The following is a 17,601-nucleotide window of genomic DNA, read 5'->3' as shown; positions in this document are numbered from 1 at the left end:
AGTACCCGCAGGTGGTAGCCGAGGAAGAGGATGTCCTCGAATTCGTTGGAAAGGCCATGTGGAGAAGGACCTGGTATGGCAAAGTATGCTGCTTCCGAGGTAGCTTTTGACCATCAACTTAAGGTTATCATTTGTCACTAAAAGCTTCCGCCCACATTATATAATATAAAACATTCACTTATGCAATGCAACAACAACAATTTATTTAAAGAAAGCAGAAGTTACACATTTATGTAATCATCAAAATGAGTGACACATAACTCTTCAACACTATTACATCACAACAACAACGGAATCATGAAATTTAGTGCAACATTTAGTCAGTGGCTTGAAGTTAAGCAAATGCGAAAAGTGACAGTAGCGAACGATTTATGCACAAATAAATGCCAGCCGACATAATAGCGTAACATTGCTGTTTGCCGAAGAGGAAAATTTTAATAGCGCGCCGCGTTGCTTGCCACATGTGTCAACGCCGCCACACGCAAGCAAATATTGCAGCAGCGCGCGGCAGAAATCTGTGTTTTTTCATCTTCACCTTTCACTGAGTACAGCGCAACAGTATATTCGTGTGTGTGTGTGTGTGTGTGAGGAGAAAAAAAATCGCCGCAAAATTTTATTACTTTGACATTTTAGCTTTTATGTGGCGCATCGGTGCGCTACTGGCAATTTTTATTGTCTGCCATTCAATTACAAACGATTGCTGCTATTGCTGCTCGTCATTGTTGTTGTTATTGTTATTGCATGCATATTATTTGGTCTAGACATGTTGTCTGTGTGTGTTTGTGCGCGTCATAAAGTATGCAGTGAGTGTCATGCGCCTGCGCATAATAAAATTGCATTAACGCTTAGAGTCAATGACAGTGCGTTAAGCGGGGGCGTTGCGGGTGTGTTGTTGCACACTGATAGTCGCTAAATTATGACGAAATATTGCATACGCTGTCATATAAGCGGTGGCACAATCATACATTACAGAGCGTTTTGGTTATTTATGCGCAATCGCAATGCTCATTATGCACTTATTCACTCATCTATAATACATACATACATCTATATACTATATACAATTGTATATATGCCTTAACTAGTATGCAGTGTTATTTAATTTTCGAAATGGCACTTAAATGTAATATTTTTTTGAATTTTTGTGTGCTTGTTGTTGTTTTAGCATGAGTTATGTCAACAGCGTCGGTAATTTGAAGCTAGCAAACTGCTGCAACACGTCCCACAATTCGTTTTATTTATTTATTTTTGTTTTGTATTTTGTGCTCCGTCTTCCGCTTTGTGTGCAATTATTCTGCTCGATGTCACCAGCTAAACGACAACAACTTACACCAAATGCATTTAACACTGCAGAAATTTGGTTGAAGTAAAATTTTTGTAATTTATTTCAGCATTTTTGTTGGTAGATGGAAATAATTCGAAATTTCATGTAACACTTAAAAGTGACACAAGCTGCTGTTATATGATAATATAAGATTAGAGTCTATAATAGAAATTTCAAGGTTTAATGCAAACATTACATATTTGTTAAACACACAACTTTTATATAATCTATTAGTATAGAAATTATTGAATCAGGTGGCAGCACTGTTAAAAATATTGTAAGCATAAAGCCGTCTCAAAACTCTTGCGTTTGTTCTCCATAAGCGCTAATTTGCTTATCTTAACAATTTTAAAGAATTAAGTTTTTTAAACAGGTGGCAGTCCACCACTAACGTATTTTCAACATACCCACAAACACATTTTTAACTTCGCAAATATAATATCTTTCCAAATATTGCAATAGTTCATTTGTACTATTGAATTAACATTTGCTATTCGGTGGGAGCTTCTGCAAAAAATATTTCCACCTTCAACGCCCTTAAAACACTGTCATTTAGTATTTCTATTTTAATTGTTCGTTCATGTCATTCTATTTATAAAATTGAATTAAGGGGGTCATCCCATGTTATGGGCGAAAAAAATTGTTTATAATAAAATGCTTTCTTAGCATGCTTAGCAGCGTTGGTGGCCTTGCCGTGGCGAAGGGGCTTAGTGAAAGCAATGGACGAATATCAAATGGGAACGTACATAGCTCTTACGAACTAAGAAGGATACCTCATAACTCTCACAATGGAGACTTGGTGAATAAAGCCAAGAACCCTACACCTCCAAAGCAATCATGAGTACCAACCAAAAAACACTGGAAGCGAAAGCCACAATCCAAAAAAAGTGGAAAAAATCCTTCAATCAAGTGAGGAAGAGCCGGTAACAAAGGGCAGCCTTTATCTTAGGCAAGATAGCCAAAGACCAGGCAGCCGGCACCTCTATTGAAGAAGAGGATCTCAAGCGCCAAAAACATATAGTGGAGGAATACGAAAACTTCCTGAAAACAAGGCAATCGATTCCTCCAACCGAAACAGCAAAACAAAGCGGTTCTCAAAAAAGGAATCGGTCGTACAGCGAATCGCCGGAAATTCTGCTCAAGACACCGAAGTTGGGCTACGTGCTCGACTATCCGGCAGGCCCCCACCCAGAGTTCAACTCCTCGGAAACCCTTAGTAGTTACAGGCTCATCAAGTGCGTGGACCAGGCCTCCTTAGATTTCATGACGAGTAGCGTTGCTACGACTAACGACGCCTTTGTTGATCTCAAATTGAAGCTAATATCCGCTAAGGATATCCCAAGAGGTCGCATGAGGTCTCCGCTCGAATTTGACTGCCCCCTCTTGAGGAACCGGGCGAGAAACTTCGGCGTTATATCAAGATGCGAAACAAGTCTGTACCCGGTATAGATGAATGACAACTTATAAAAGAAGAAAAGGTGAATGAAGCGAGCAGACCGGTACTAGTGGTCATTTGCGAGGGGTCGATAGAGACTCTATCAAAAGCTGATAATAAAATTAGCTTCGGACGACATAATCCAAGGGCTAAACAGCAGTGACTTTAATATCTTCTACAAACGTAACGAAGCTAACTTGTATATTCCCAAATTCGGAAAGGTTTTCGGGCTGGGAGGATGTACCAGTACCAATTTGTTTTCAAATGTTTACAAATATTACACTTTTTATATTATCACTTTTTATATTTTTATATTCAGTTGATCGTACTGCGTTCCATGCATTTAAGCTTACAGATTAATACGCCGCTAATATTTTTTGTCAGCCGGAATCGTGGAGGAAGTGCGAGCACATTTTTTCGACGCTGTAACTCATGTTCTCCACAATATTTTCAGCTGAAAATATATATTTATACATAACATAAAGCTACTACTCATTAAAAAACAGGCCGTCACATGGAATTATTTTGAAATTGAAGAACTTCTAAAAAATATATTGAACATTCAATTTAGAACTCTATAAAACTCGCCATTATTTACATATTCTTTTTAACACCAAATATTTGGTAAACACTCTTAAAAATTTCTTTATGTAATTTGAATTTATAATGGTATAATATTATATATAATTATGTATTACACGCCTGTAATTTAATTTACCTTAAATAATTTTCTTTTGTGGTGGATACTAAATATATTCACCATATAGTAATTGGTAAGCTCATAATTGCGCCTGTTTATATGCTGAAATTTACCATGAAGGTACTCCACACTTATTTTAATATGAAATAAAATATGTTTTACTCTTGCTTGTAATCTTTAATCCAATTATATAACATATTGTGATAATCATGTAATAATTTGGCCAATTTATTTTGCAAATTTTATTATGAAATGCTTCCATAAACTGTCACGAGTTTGTCGCTTAAGTCTTTTAAATAACGCTTGCAGCTTTATTCAGTATGTATTTATGGTACTTGAATCACACTTAAATAAAAATTATTACTGCACTTGAGTGATACAATATAGCACTATTTGATGATTTCCTTGAAAATGTGAGGTTAAGTTGAAATTTGTTGCAATTAATACTAATTTATAGGAACTCTCAAACTGAAGCATGTCACTTAAGTCTTTTCAAATAATTTCTTATATTTTACACGAAAAGAAAAGAGCTAAAATTTAAGGTTTTTAAAGAAGATTATTATTATTTTTTAATTATGAATTTCATTAAAAAGAGAGACGAAATATCATTAGCAGAAAAGAAGTATTAAAAAGCATATTTCTTCATTAAAAATTTGATTTTTTAAGCAATTCTTTTTCCTGTTTTATTTACATATTCTTAAACGACCAGCACTACAATTCGAATAAAACAGGATTCAGATAATTGCCCACACAACCCAGTAGCCTAATAAGCTGGCAAGTACTTTACAGCGACTTTAAAACTTTATGTTTTTGTTTTACTAGCCACAGTAAGTACAAAAAGCTAAACACAAAAATATAAAAAAATATTTTTTAGTGGCACAGCCCTTTAGTTCTGCACGGCAATTTAGTTATATATGCGCTTAAGTATTCAAGTAGTCAAGCACTTTTCGCACCTACTATAAGTTCATATGTGAAAACAAGCACAGGAATATAAAAGTGTCTTCATTGTGGTTCTACTTAATTGTAAAAAATAAGAAATGTAATATTTTTATGCAACTTTTATTGCTGTACAAAATGGTTTATACCCTAACAAATTGCTTGGCATTGCAAAGTTTAGTGATATTGCGAAAATCAATTAAAAACAGAAATGGGTTTATGCGCCTTTTGATTTTGCAAGACATAAACCTACATTTGTATACTGAATATTAAATAAATTTGTTCAACTGTGTGAATACAAAATTGTCTTAGTGGCATATTTTTAAGACTCCATTTACCTTTATTATATTATCTAACCTATATCGGATCGGGATCTGTATCGAAACTAGGTTCTTCGTAACAACTGAAACCCTTTCCAAACACTAGTAACAATATTTTTTGGTAACATTTAAAATGACATAAGTTGAAACAAATGATTTCGAAAATAAGAATTGTGGACTTTATATACAATTTCCTTTAACTCCTATTTGAGTATAGATTCAACTTTTTCCTTATGGAACACCTTTACCAAAAATCTTATAAAACACAGACTTACTATCCAATTCATAAAATCTGGTTTTCACAATTGTTTCAATATATCTGAATATAGGTATATTGTTCGAATACTCACCAAAGAGAAGATCGTCTACGCTGCAACGTGTCTCAAGCAAATGTGGCCATTGTAACGGTGACTGGTTGTAAAATTATAACGAAAAGTTGCAACAACTCTGTGTGTGGCAGGGTAATTAGTGTGACAGCAGCACAGCACGGCATGCAACAAACTAATAAACAACACCAACACACAAATAAGCGCACGCGTTGTTGGTGACAAAAAATTACACTAATCGGTGAAGTTTGACGACGATTGTGACACGAATATGAGTGGGCGCTATGTTGCAAGCGGTGTGTTCAACAGTTTCCCTGCGTGTTGTTGCCGGCACCAATAGCTGCAATTATGCCAGCGCAATTAATGCATTTAACTTTACGCGGTTGATGACTTCACAAGCTTTTTATTTGTATTATTTATTTTTTATTTTTATTTTTATTTGCAGCAATTTTAATTATCAATTTTCCTAACTCCCGCTGGCTGTTGTTGTCAGGCGAATTGCACAAAAACGCAGTGAACGCTTGCTTATTGCACACTTTCTTAACTTGGCGTTTAACGGTCGTTGCACAACAGCTTTGTGTACACTTAGCAAGCAGTGGGAGGGATGTTGCAAATTGATTTTTTTGTTTGTTTTTCGTTTTGTCGTTTAATTGCCACTTTTTGCTTTCGACAAAAGAAATCGAAAAATTACACTTTTCATTGGCGAAATTTTCGCTACTTTGTTGACAGTTTATGGCTTGCGTGAAAACATTATTATTATTATTAGTTATTGTTGTGGTTGTTTTTTGCTTATTTGCGTATATTTCTTTGAAATGCTTCAATAAATTGGTTTATTCGATAATCTTTTGTAACAAAATATTTTTCTGCAAAGAAAGAAAAACACAATTGGTTTAATGTTCATTTATTTGGAAATATTGTTTAAAATACTTTACAATAATTATGTATACCCAACGGTTATAACGCTTAATCGATATAAATGAGTGTACATATGTATATCAAAATGATCAAGTGATTTTAGAGATTCTATAAAAATATGATTTAATATAGAGTTTCACACTCGATAGGCTTGGTCCTTGCCCTCTCAAAAACTATTACAACTACTAGAACCATGCTAATTTTTTGATAAAATTTTATTACGATAACACAATTGACCCATAAATTCGGCATAAAGTTCAATAGAATAACGAAAATCATCATATATAGTTTAAGAGGGCTAATGTAATGCATGAACCGATATGGGTACTAGAGGAAGTTATGACCCGATTTTATATATTTTTGGTACAGAGACACACCAGACACACAAGAAAAAATTCCCTCTGAATTACATAAAAAAAAATTTTGAGACATTTACTGATTTTTTTGGTGAAATTACCCTTAGGTAGTGAGTTCTTCATGTTCGATATCAGGGACCTTCAGAAGTTATAGTCCGATCTCAACAATGTTTCCACAAATGATGTCACAGCACAAATACAGTATTTGTGTAAAGTTTTATTCCGCTATCTTCATTGATTCCTATATTTATTTTTAAGTGAAGGAATCAAATGGAATTAAAAATTGTGTTAATTGGGAAGTAACCATGTTTGTGAAACGATTTCGCATCCATTTTTCATTGCTGGAAAAAGTGCATAGTTTTAAATGGGAACTATTTTAATAGCGTCAAGCTTAATGCAGACGAATGAATAAATATTTGTTTGAAAAAAAGGGAATTCCCGTCTTTCCGAATGATTTCATATATTATACATCGGTCAATATATAAGAAATATTAAAGAAAATAACAAAAATTGTTTGCTGCCAATTTATTAGTTAATGAGGAAGGAAGGTTTTTCATTAATTTAGGAAGGGAATGTCATATAAAATAAATGAGGTTTGATAAATTTTTTTTTTAAATATGGACTTTCCTCTAACATACATATATATATATAGCGAACGAAATGACTTCCTACTAGGGCTCTTAAAATGATTCGATTAACCTGAAAACCGATTATTCGAATATCCGGTTTGTAACCGCTCGTACGAATATTAACCGGTTAGCACTATTCGATTAGTCGTAATGTTACGACTATTCTACTGCGGTTATTCGAATAGTTATACAGTCACTATTCGAATAAATGAAAATTGTTTGAAATCCAAGCAGCCTTTGATTTCTGTTTGTTTTTACTTGTGAAAATGCCAATTGTGCGCATTTTCCTGTGTTTCACATTTTTCAATAAAAATAGAAATTTAATGAACTTACACTATTCTAATAGTCGACAACGAACGGTTAACCGAATAGTCGGACGTGAGCGGTTAATCGAATAGTCGATGACTGACGACTATCCGAATAGTGCAAACCGAATATTATTATTCGATTAATGCCCTATTCGGTTAATTCGGTTAGTCGATTAGTCGAATACCAAGAGCTCTACTTCCTACCCTCTGATTTATTTAGGATTGCAGACATTAGGCTAAAATAGTTCATTTTTGGTGTGATTTTTATGTAGTAGTATGTCATCCATTATAGCCACTCTCTCAACATTTATATATTCAACTTTTAAATAATTTTCTTAAATTGTTATGCATCATTATATGTATGAACTTACTTGCAAGTGTGCATTGATATCGTTATATTATATTGCTATTTTTCATACTCCTTCTTATTCAACGTAATTTATTGCACGCTCTGCTCTATTGCACAATACTCTCTATCCATATATAATATATAATAAGCTCAGTGTAATTTCATTTATTTATTTATTTGCATTTCCACTTATATTTCTTGCGCTACCGTTGTGTTTGACGCTTCACTCTTTCGATTCACTGGCAGCACTTGTATTTTTTTTTGTTTTGTTTTGCCCATACAGTTTGTACACAATTTTATTGACACTATTTATTTATCCATTACTGATTGCTTATTCATTTTGTTATGCACCAAATAATAACACTGAGAATTTCACTTTTACTTGAGATATTGTTCGCAGCCATGAGGAACAGTGAGAAAACGTCGACGACTGTGGTCGACTTTTTTTTATACATTTACCGTTTGTCTATATGCATGAGTGGTTAACTACATACAGACGTACATATATATGTATAGAGGAGTAGTTGTGAGTACTTGGTTTGAGTAGCGTTATATTACACTTCCACTGATTGGCTCTACTGAGTTGACAAGTCGAGAAGGGGATGATACAGCGGAATTTACTGAAATTAAAAGGAGAAAAATTAAATATATTATAAGGTATTGTTAAATTTTGGGAGTTATATTAACTTTTGACATATTTTATTTTATAATATAATTTGTCTTTCATGAAAATTTTCATAAATTCCAGTTTAAGGTTACAAAAACACTAAAAAATATAAAAAAATTTAAAAATAATAAATTAATAAAATAATAATAATTTTATAAACGTTTTTTTATTTATTACGAAAAAACACTTCTAAATAAAATTGCTGAATTTTTAAAGGAAATTCAGTCGATTATTTTCCAAAAAAGAAGTATTTAAAAATGGGTTTACGACATTATCCCAGAAATTTATTTACCAAAACCAAAAACACTTTTGAAAAAATACCAACCAAAAGTCATGTTTACGAATAATTATTTTTTTTTAACTAAAGACTTAAGCAGCGAACTTGCTCCCCTCCCTCAATATAAAAGTAATTTTTCATACATTTGTAATAATTATGGGTTTCTGCTTTAAAACTGCATGAGATATTTCATATAAATTTTAGAAATTCAGGTTTGAGAAGAACTAATATGGTTTAACCTCAGCTCAGATTCAGTTTTTCTCAAATGTTTCAATATTAATTTGTCGATCCAAATTCCGAAAGTAATATTGTTACTTTGTTTTTGTTTTTTATCATAATAATATTATTTTTCCAACAAAAATTAGATTTTACCGAAATTTTCAAAGAGGAACAAAAACTAAATTTTATTGGTTTTATATAAATAAATAATTTTTATATTAAGTTCATTCAAGTAAGAATTAAATATAATTTGTTTTTAAAATAAAATTTAAATTTATTAATACGACTTTTTACTACTTCGCTGTTTTCTTTTCTGCCGCAGTTATGCTGAAGCCGTTGACAGATTTAATTAATTTTTTTTCTACATTTCATTCATTAATTTGCCGCTTACCATAGGAAAAGAGAATAATACGAGCGTTAGTGACGCTTTAGCACAATTCCCTCAAAGTGGTGCTGAGTATGCACAGTTTTTCAAGCTAACCCCACTTTTCATAAATAAATACTCGTACATATATGCATTTGCCACACAACTGTGTTGCGCACAAATGAGATGCAACATTTGCCGCCGTGACAGCCGAGACAGTAACAAGCGCTATAACAAATACAAACAACATAAAATGAAGGCCAACAAAAAGCCAAGACTGTAGCATTGACTAGGGAGCAAAGGCAGAAGACGCACGACTCATTTGATGGTCACATATTTACTTAGCGCTAGCGTGTGCTTTTTTATAGTATTTCCAACGAACCGTTAGAACTAAGTAAATAATTTTTTATTGTTATTGTAGTAAGTTGTTGCAATTGTTGTTGTTTTTACAACTACTACAATGCTTGTTGTTGCATATTGTTGGCTGCAGTTGTCTTCAGGCCATGCAGACTGCCGCCTGTTGCCACTGTTGCAGCTTCCCAAGCGCCAAATGCACGACAGCCGAAGAAAAACAGCAACAAACAAACAGGCAATAATAAGAAACGAGACGAAACTGTTAAAATTATGCAATACAACTAATGCCGCAAACATTTTCCATTCATTCACCTGTTGTAAGCTAATCACTGCAAAGTGAATGTAAGACGGTGTACGTGTGTGACTGACAGCGAAGCTCGAGGAAGAGCGAGCGTGTAACATAATACTTATTACAAAAACAATTTATATGCAAATTACGCATAGTAACGGCATGCCAATGCAGCGGCAGCAGCAGGCGGCACAACAACAACATTTGTGGCAACAATGTATTATAATATTGCTGGAAAATCAACAACAAATCGATTGCTGTTGTGCCACAACGATTGGCAATCGTCACAGATAGGCAGCCATTGCTATGGCGTCAGTAGATCGCAAGCGATTGCTACTAGGAGGCTTACATATATATATACCTATATACATAGACATACAAACATTCCTAGATACGTGTATCTATAAATATCTATAAGTATATGTTTGTGCTTTGTAGGTGTTGGAATAATGTTGTAGTCGTGTTGCAGCCATCAAGCGGCGCTGTTGCAATTAACTCACCGTCAGACATTTGCCACAGTTTCCGCATTCAACTTGCAACCACTTTTTCTTAACTCTTCCAATGCTGGAGATTTTCACACAGCATTTAACTGCATTAATTTAATTGTATATACTTATGATAACAACAAAACTAACAACATTATTAGTTAGTTGCACATATATTATAGAAAATATATTAAAATAATAAATATATATAGGCAATAGAGAAACCGTAATAACCGTAACCTGTTGTGAGAATTAAATTGCAGGGATGTCGAGAATTGAAATATTTGTTAAGTGTTAAGTAACTTCAAAACTGTTTATTAGAGAGTAAATTACTTTTCCAGAAATTGAAATCTGCTTTTTGTTAGATGGAATCTTTTGTCGAAAGCTCTCTATTAATTCCAGTATTCGGCTGGCAGACTATTGCAGAGTCTCTCAGGCAGAGGTGGCTGCCATTAAGGTAGAGGAGAAATACTGCTCCGAAGTGCGGCTGCCTTCCGAGAGGTGTGTACTCTACGACAACAGAACGGCAATATTGATCTTGATGACAAGGCGCTCTAAGCTAGTTAGAGAGTGTCTAACATTTTTATCAGTAGGTTCGAACTTTGCATTCCGACTTGTGTGGGTACCCGGAAACTGCGAAGTCGCTGCAAACTTCAAAGCGGACCTCGTTCCATGAGGTGGTGGGGTACCCTAGCAACATTGACGTTGGAGTGGAAGCGAGTGGGTAGTCCATGGTCAACTAGCGCTATAGCGCTGAACACACTGGCTTCGAGTGAGCTCGCCAAACGCAGGACAACAAGCACCTGTGCAGTAGCAAGGTTATTCTGGCTCGTGGTGAACCGAAAACTGTCCTTTCACCTGCGGTCGCTTGGGAAAGCTCATCTTGCCGCAATCATTGGTGTGCTTACTGGTCACTGCCCAATCAAGCAAGACGCTAGTTGCCAAAGATGTTTAGAGGAAGGTGAAGAAGAATCATCCAAGCACTTCCTCCTTCAATGTCCAGCGTTCGCCAGATCAAGGTTAAAACGATTGGCACACCTTCGGCACACCCAGCGAAGTGACTGTAATTGATAACAAAGGCCTAGCGCTTTGTCGAATCATAAGGGTCCGTGAGAAGTATTTGGGTGTCACAAAGGATAGTCGATGATGTCAAAGTAAGATTTTCTGTAGTTACCAAGATCTACCTTGACCTAACCTAGCCTAGACGGATACCAGCTCCGATAAGTACTTAATTTAGCCAAAAGAAAAACGAAAATGTTCGAGATTTTTTTCTACTCTTCACATAGCCTCCTTTTAGTTTGAAACATATGCCACAGCAATGCTTCAACATCTTTAAGCCATCTGAAAAATAAATTTTCTGGAAGTCTGGAAAATAAGCCCTATCACAAAAGTCTTCCAAGTACCTACCCATTGTATTCCAACTATTAAGAAAATGTTTTTCGGTGGCTTAATTGAAAATTAAACAAATTCACTTGGTATATCGCCTGTAATACTTTTTTTAGAAAATTCTTGATACAATGTAATATTACCAAATTAATTCAATTCATTTTTTTATTTTTTGCTTATACTGCGACAATTACCGCAAAGAATTTGCTGCAGATATGAGCTGCCACAGAGACAAGAGCAGAGCAGAGTTGAGTAGTTGAGCCTGGTTTGCGGTTTATGTTTGCTGAGAGCAGCCATGGTCGAGTCGACCGGGTGGTAACACCTGTAGAGCAGAACAAGTGATGAACTACCGCTGCAACAATGTCTACATGGAGTGTATATGATAGATAAACAATAAAATTGCATCAGCAACAACAACAACAACAAAGGCACCTAAAAGATAGCTTCATAAATATTGGAAAATCCGCAGCGCAACTGATTTGCGAATATGCAGTTGCAGTCAAGAAATAACAACGGTACTTGCAACGCAGTAGTCAAAGCAACAACAAAGCAAGTAGCAGCAACATAAAACGGTTATTGAAAAAGAATTGAAAAAAAACAACCAGCAAAACAATTACAACTGCAGAGTGCGTACAACAGCAACAACATGTGTAACGGCATGCACACAAACATACATACAAGCATGTGTGCGTACAAACGCTGCCGCATGATTTACCGTAAACAAACAAAATGCGAAAGAACAGTTCTGACTCTGCCATACATATGTTAGAACAGCTACAACAACAAAACACACATTAGCGCGGATCGGCGAAAAAGATAATATAGCAACAACAACAGCAATCGCTAGTGTAGTCGACTCGTGCACCGCAACAGCACAGGTTCGGCAAAGATAACGCAAAAATTAATTAACTGCACATTAGCGCTGCTACAGCGTAACAAATGCAACTGGCAACATGGACAACAGCTGGCAACCGGCAACAGGCACAGGCCACAGATAGCCGACAACCCGCAGGCGACTGCCAGTCAAAAGTGTGAACAACAACAGCAGCAACAACAATGCCAACAATGAGAACTGCAATCGCTTGGGTGTTTACTTAAAAGTTAGAAGTAGCTGTAAAAGAACAGTTGCGTTGCCAGGGCACCACACATCAAACACACACAACTGCTATATGTTCATACATATATATGGGTGCTAGTGGTTATTATACCACCGCATGACCTGTGCGGCGTGTTTACGCTAGAGCTGAGTGCAACAAGTGGCAATGGTCGGTTAGCTGCTATTTGACTCCCATAAATATGGTGCATACGCAGCTGTGTAGGTGAATGTGGAGCACCAGAGAATAGTAACAAAAAAATAATGTAATAGTAGAGGTGGAAAACTGAAGGGGAAATGTGAAATAAAATAAAAATTGTATAGTAACTGTTACAAAGGAGCTAAAAAATAGTTATAAATCAGCAACGAAACAGGTATGTGTGTCGAAATGCGAAATAAATCGTTGTCAAATTATAGTAGAGCACCGTAAAATGTAAATTTTAAGCTTCAAAGAACTTGTCAAAACTCGCATGATATAATAACATGATCAAGAAAAATCTATTTTTTAATGTTGAAGAGTTTTATTAAAAATAAAAATTACATAAATCTTCAAGAACACGGACATCCGTATTAGAATTCAATGAATTGATAGTCTCTTGTCAACAATGTTTTAGTTGAATAAGCAGTTGATCATAGGACTTAAGTTTAAGGGGGGTAGTCAGGGACACGATAAAATTAGAATTTTCAGTATTTTTTTTGCCATTAAATCATGTTATTTTTCAAAAGAAATAATATGGTATTATTACACAATGTTTTGACTTGACAAAAGATTTGTAATTTTCAAAGTTATAGCTGTCATAAGTACTTGTAGATTCATCTAAAATCAATCGGATAGAAAAATAGACAATCCTGGGCCGGATCGAAGATTTTTTCTTTTTTTAATTAACAAAATGGCGGCCTCAATAAATTTTTTTCTAGATTTTCGGAAAAAAGTCTTAAAAATTTCGAAATTTTTGAAAAAAGTCTAAAAGCTGTAGAAATTTCATATACTGAGCGGGGTTCGAATCACCAGTTCAAAAAACATAGTTTTGAGAAAAACGTATTTAAAGTTTCACACTAGCGTGTTGGAGTGCCCGAGTGCTTTTTGTTATTTCTCGAATAACTCGAAAAGTAATTATCGGATCAATTTTAAATTTTCAGAGAATACTTTTAAGATGTTACACTTATCGAAAATGCAAAAAACAAAAAATTGATTTTTTTAAAATCCTGACTACCCCTAACCCCTTAAGGAAAATTATTATAGTTATACTCCTCATCTGACCTGAGAGAGTTAACAATGTTTTTTAATGCTTAACGTTAAAAAAACGTTCGAAAACATTTGGGCTATATTCTCCGTTCAACCCCACCAGCCATTCGGTTAGACCATAAGTAATGTGAGCCATCGAATTATCTACAAGTGTTTATTCGCATAAAAATCTTAATTAATTGTGATTCATTGAAAGGTCTTTATGTAAAAAATATTGGATTTACTAGTAGAAGATAAAACCATGAGATAAAAGCTAAGATGTTGCTTAAAAGATCGACGAATATATTTGCTCCCATTAACCTGTTAATAAGAGCCAGTAACATTTTTCTACAAACCGCGCGGTGACCACAATTTCTATCATAATTTTCTCACACAATATATTAATAGAGCTACAAGTACATGAAATATACACAATTAAGTAGCACGAAACTTAAATGCAGAGTATATGTTAAAGTACTTGGATACATTAGTTATATTATCCACATTTACCACAATCCCAAAGTGACTAAGTGATATGTACCTATAAATAATTTATCTAACAGGTATATACATATATCGCTTCCCAAGTCTTATGCTCATTCTTAGTATTACCACCATTAGCGAGAAAATGAGCGAGTTGCTGTTATCATAGCTTTGTTGCAACAAATTTTTCTTTTTTTTTTTACTTTACTATATTTCATCTTTGCTACACTTAAGGCTTCATGCCTCTTGGGAGATCTGCTGCCGCTTTTGGGCATCGAACACGAGTAGACTAGAACAGAATATCACATGCGTATATATGTACATATATATATGTATGTATGTAGATGTATGTACGTATATAGATACCTTCACCACTCCAGCAATCACTGGCCTTAGCGTGGTAGCTAATCTGTTGCTTCCACCGGCTGAATGATATTATTGACTTTGGTTGCATCTTTAGACTAGGCTAAGGTTGCGCCTCCTTTTAACTAGCACGTCTCGAGTGTGTAAAAATATTTAACTAAATGTGTGAGTATGTATATATGTGTGCAGTGTGGCCTGTGGTGGCACCAAACATGGTTTAAATGTCGAACTAATTAGTGTACATGTCGTTGTTTGCCAATAGTTAACGCTTAAATGCACAATTGGCCTAACAGCACATTTTCAAGTGGAGAAGCAATAAATGTAGGCAGAAATAAATATATATATGTATTGGTTAAATACAACGGGTCTCTAGGAAAAGTAAAGTTAAATAATAGCTTTGAAGATTCAGTATTATCTCTGTTTAATTTAATCTTTTTTGCACTCAGGGTGTGGAAATATATTATATTATATATAGTTGAAGTGACTTTCTTGACTAATATTAATTATTAGCGTAGCAGCGTACCCTAAAAAGCTTTGTGGTTTCTTTCGGGTGTTGAAAATAATCAGACAGAAGATATCAGACACCGCTCAATAGCTAAGCAAACTCAAGCTTTTGGCTATCTAGTAAGTTGAATATAACACGACAAGCAATGTAAAAATTCGATTCAACAAAGAAGCTTCTCATAAAAGTCCTTTAGCTGTATTGGTATTGGTCCCCCCAATTAAAAGTATCAGCAATAAAATTGTCACTTTTACTAATTACTTCGAAACTATTTTATCTTCAATTGTAAGAGGGTTGACCCAATTAAGTTGCCTCTTAATTTTAATAAGCTTTAAAAGCTCGACGAAAAAGCTCTCTCACAAAAAAATCTTCATTAAAGGTTATGTTGATGGTTATTTATATGGAAATTAATTTATTGATTTTATAAACATAATAAAACTTAAAAAATATTTTACGAAATGCGTTTTCAAAAAAAATTTTTTTACCAATTTAAAATTATATCCGTTCTTTATAGAATGAAAGCAAATGTTGCCTTAACAATTGTTTAACAATTTATTTACTTTTAGTAGTATAAGAGTATTTTTTTGTTGTTAAAAGATAATTTGAGAAATCTGTTTCATTTAAATAAGAGTAGCTAATGATTGTTCCATAAATAATATAATTTACACCAATATATATGTGCATACCCTTATGTATGTGTACTTTAATATAATTGTAATTTCCGCACAAGTCATCAATTCGAACACATAATCAAGCACTTAAAGACCAAGTAAGTGTAAATCGACAGAAGTGCTTTCATCTGCTTACTTATTAGCAGTTTGAGTGCAGTGCATGTACTAGATTAGGGTGATCCAAATTAAGGACGATTAAAGTTTGTAATATAGGATAACAAATTATAAATATGGTATTTATATGTAGATGACACCATGAATTTTCCCAATTATATAACACGCTAATAGCGTTTTTAGATATCCAAATTAATTGATCAATTAAACTTTTTATTGAGAAACTCCATTTTTGCCTTTTATACTGCCGGCTACTCGATAACCGATCAGCTGTTATACATTTTTGTTTTTGATTTTCATAAGAAGTTGGTAAGTTTCATAAGTTGAGCAGCGACATCTACCGTAGCTTTTTATCAAAAATTCAGCCAATCGCAGAAACAAGAACGTATAGCGTACGTCTTTGTCGCAGATTTGCATTTGATTTTCAAGCCGATTAAAATTCAATCAATAATAAATGTAGATGTTATTTTGTATGGTAAATCAATCTTAATAAGCGTTTTAATCGAGCAGAGGCCGGTTAATTGATCAATTGCCTCCTGTCTAAAAACGCTATAATATCATGCACTATAATCCGAAATTTATACTCAATTAAAAATATAACAGTTTGTTTAATGTTTTTAGTAGCACCCTAATTTGAAGGAAAATGTAGGTATATAGCGCAAAAACTAAGCAGTAGGCACTTCAATAGCAGAAAAAAAGAAACGAAAAAAAGTTATCAACTGATATGGCAAATGCGAGCAACTATTTGCAGCACGATATATGTATGTATATACTCGTCTCGATGGGCCTACACAGCGGTTGATCGCAAACTGCTAATCGACAGGCCAACCGAAGGTAAATAGCAGCGGCTACTTAGCTAAATGTCACAGCTAAACATAGTAAATAATTGTTGTTTTTGCGCTTGTTGTTGTCAATGCACTTAAAATTGTTTAAGTTTTTCCACGCATTTGACGCTTTTTTGTTTCATTACAGCTCGTTCCTGCTAGTCCAATAAGCGAGCACTTTTTTCTTTATTTCCACCTTTATTTTTACTTACAGCAATTCCGATCAAAGCAGCTCAGGCGTCAAGCAATCAATTGCTTTTAAGCGCAAATGCTAGACAACTGCGATCGGCTAATGGTAGGGGATATTGATGTGTGCATATGCGTGTTGGCTGTGTTGCACGTACCTGTTGCAGGCACCGTATATCATATTGATTGTCTAAGTAAATATGCGTTAGTGAGCGCACTGAGCAACACAGCGTATTTTATATAAGATGTTTATAATTGCAAATAGAACAAAATACCTGGCTTCATACACTTTAAATGATGATATTCATTATCCATTTTTTATAAGGAAATATTTATTATTATTAATTTTTAATAATATGGTCATCTGTAGCACTAGATTCCAGCATAAGAAAATCCATCAAGCTACTTGGCTGTCCCCGGATCGAATCACTCGCAACCAGATCGATCATGTTGTGATAGATGGACGACATGTCTCCAGTGTTTTTGATGTGCGTACGCTTC

The 17,601-nt window shown here is 34.4% G+C and overlaps 1 protein-coding gene across 1 annotated transcript in view; it reads right to left on the bottom strand.

The window, feature by feature from the left end:
* The window catches only part of LOC105216671 (serine proteinase stubble), a 69,392-nt gene that overhangs the window by 37,189 nt on the left and 14,602 nt on the right, over positions 1-17,601 (bottom strand). Inside the window, exons 2-3 of the mRNA XM_054228750.1 lie at positions 7,621-8,218; positions 5,066-5,904 (exon numbers count right to left, since the gene is read on the bottom strand). The gene's annotated coding sequence lies outside the window, so the exon portion shown is untranslated. The remainder of the gene's footprint in view (positions 1-5,065; positions 5,905-7,620; positions 8,219-17,601) is intronic.

The sequence above is a fragment of the Zeugodacus cucurbitae genome, chromosome 2, assembly GCF_028554725.1.
Source record: "Zeugodacus cucurbitae isolate PBARC_wt_2022May chromosome 2, idZeuCucr1.2, whole genome shotgun sequence".
Classification (NCBI taxonomy): domain Eukaryota; kingdom Metazoa; phylum Arthropoda; class Insecta; order Diptera; family Tephritidae; genus Zeugodacus; species Zeugodacus cucurbitae.
Note: the sequence above shows the minus strand (reverse complement) of the source record. Positions and strands in the feature narration are given on the sequence as shown.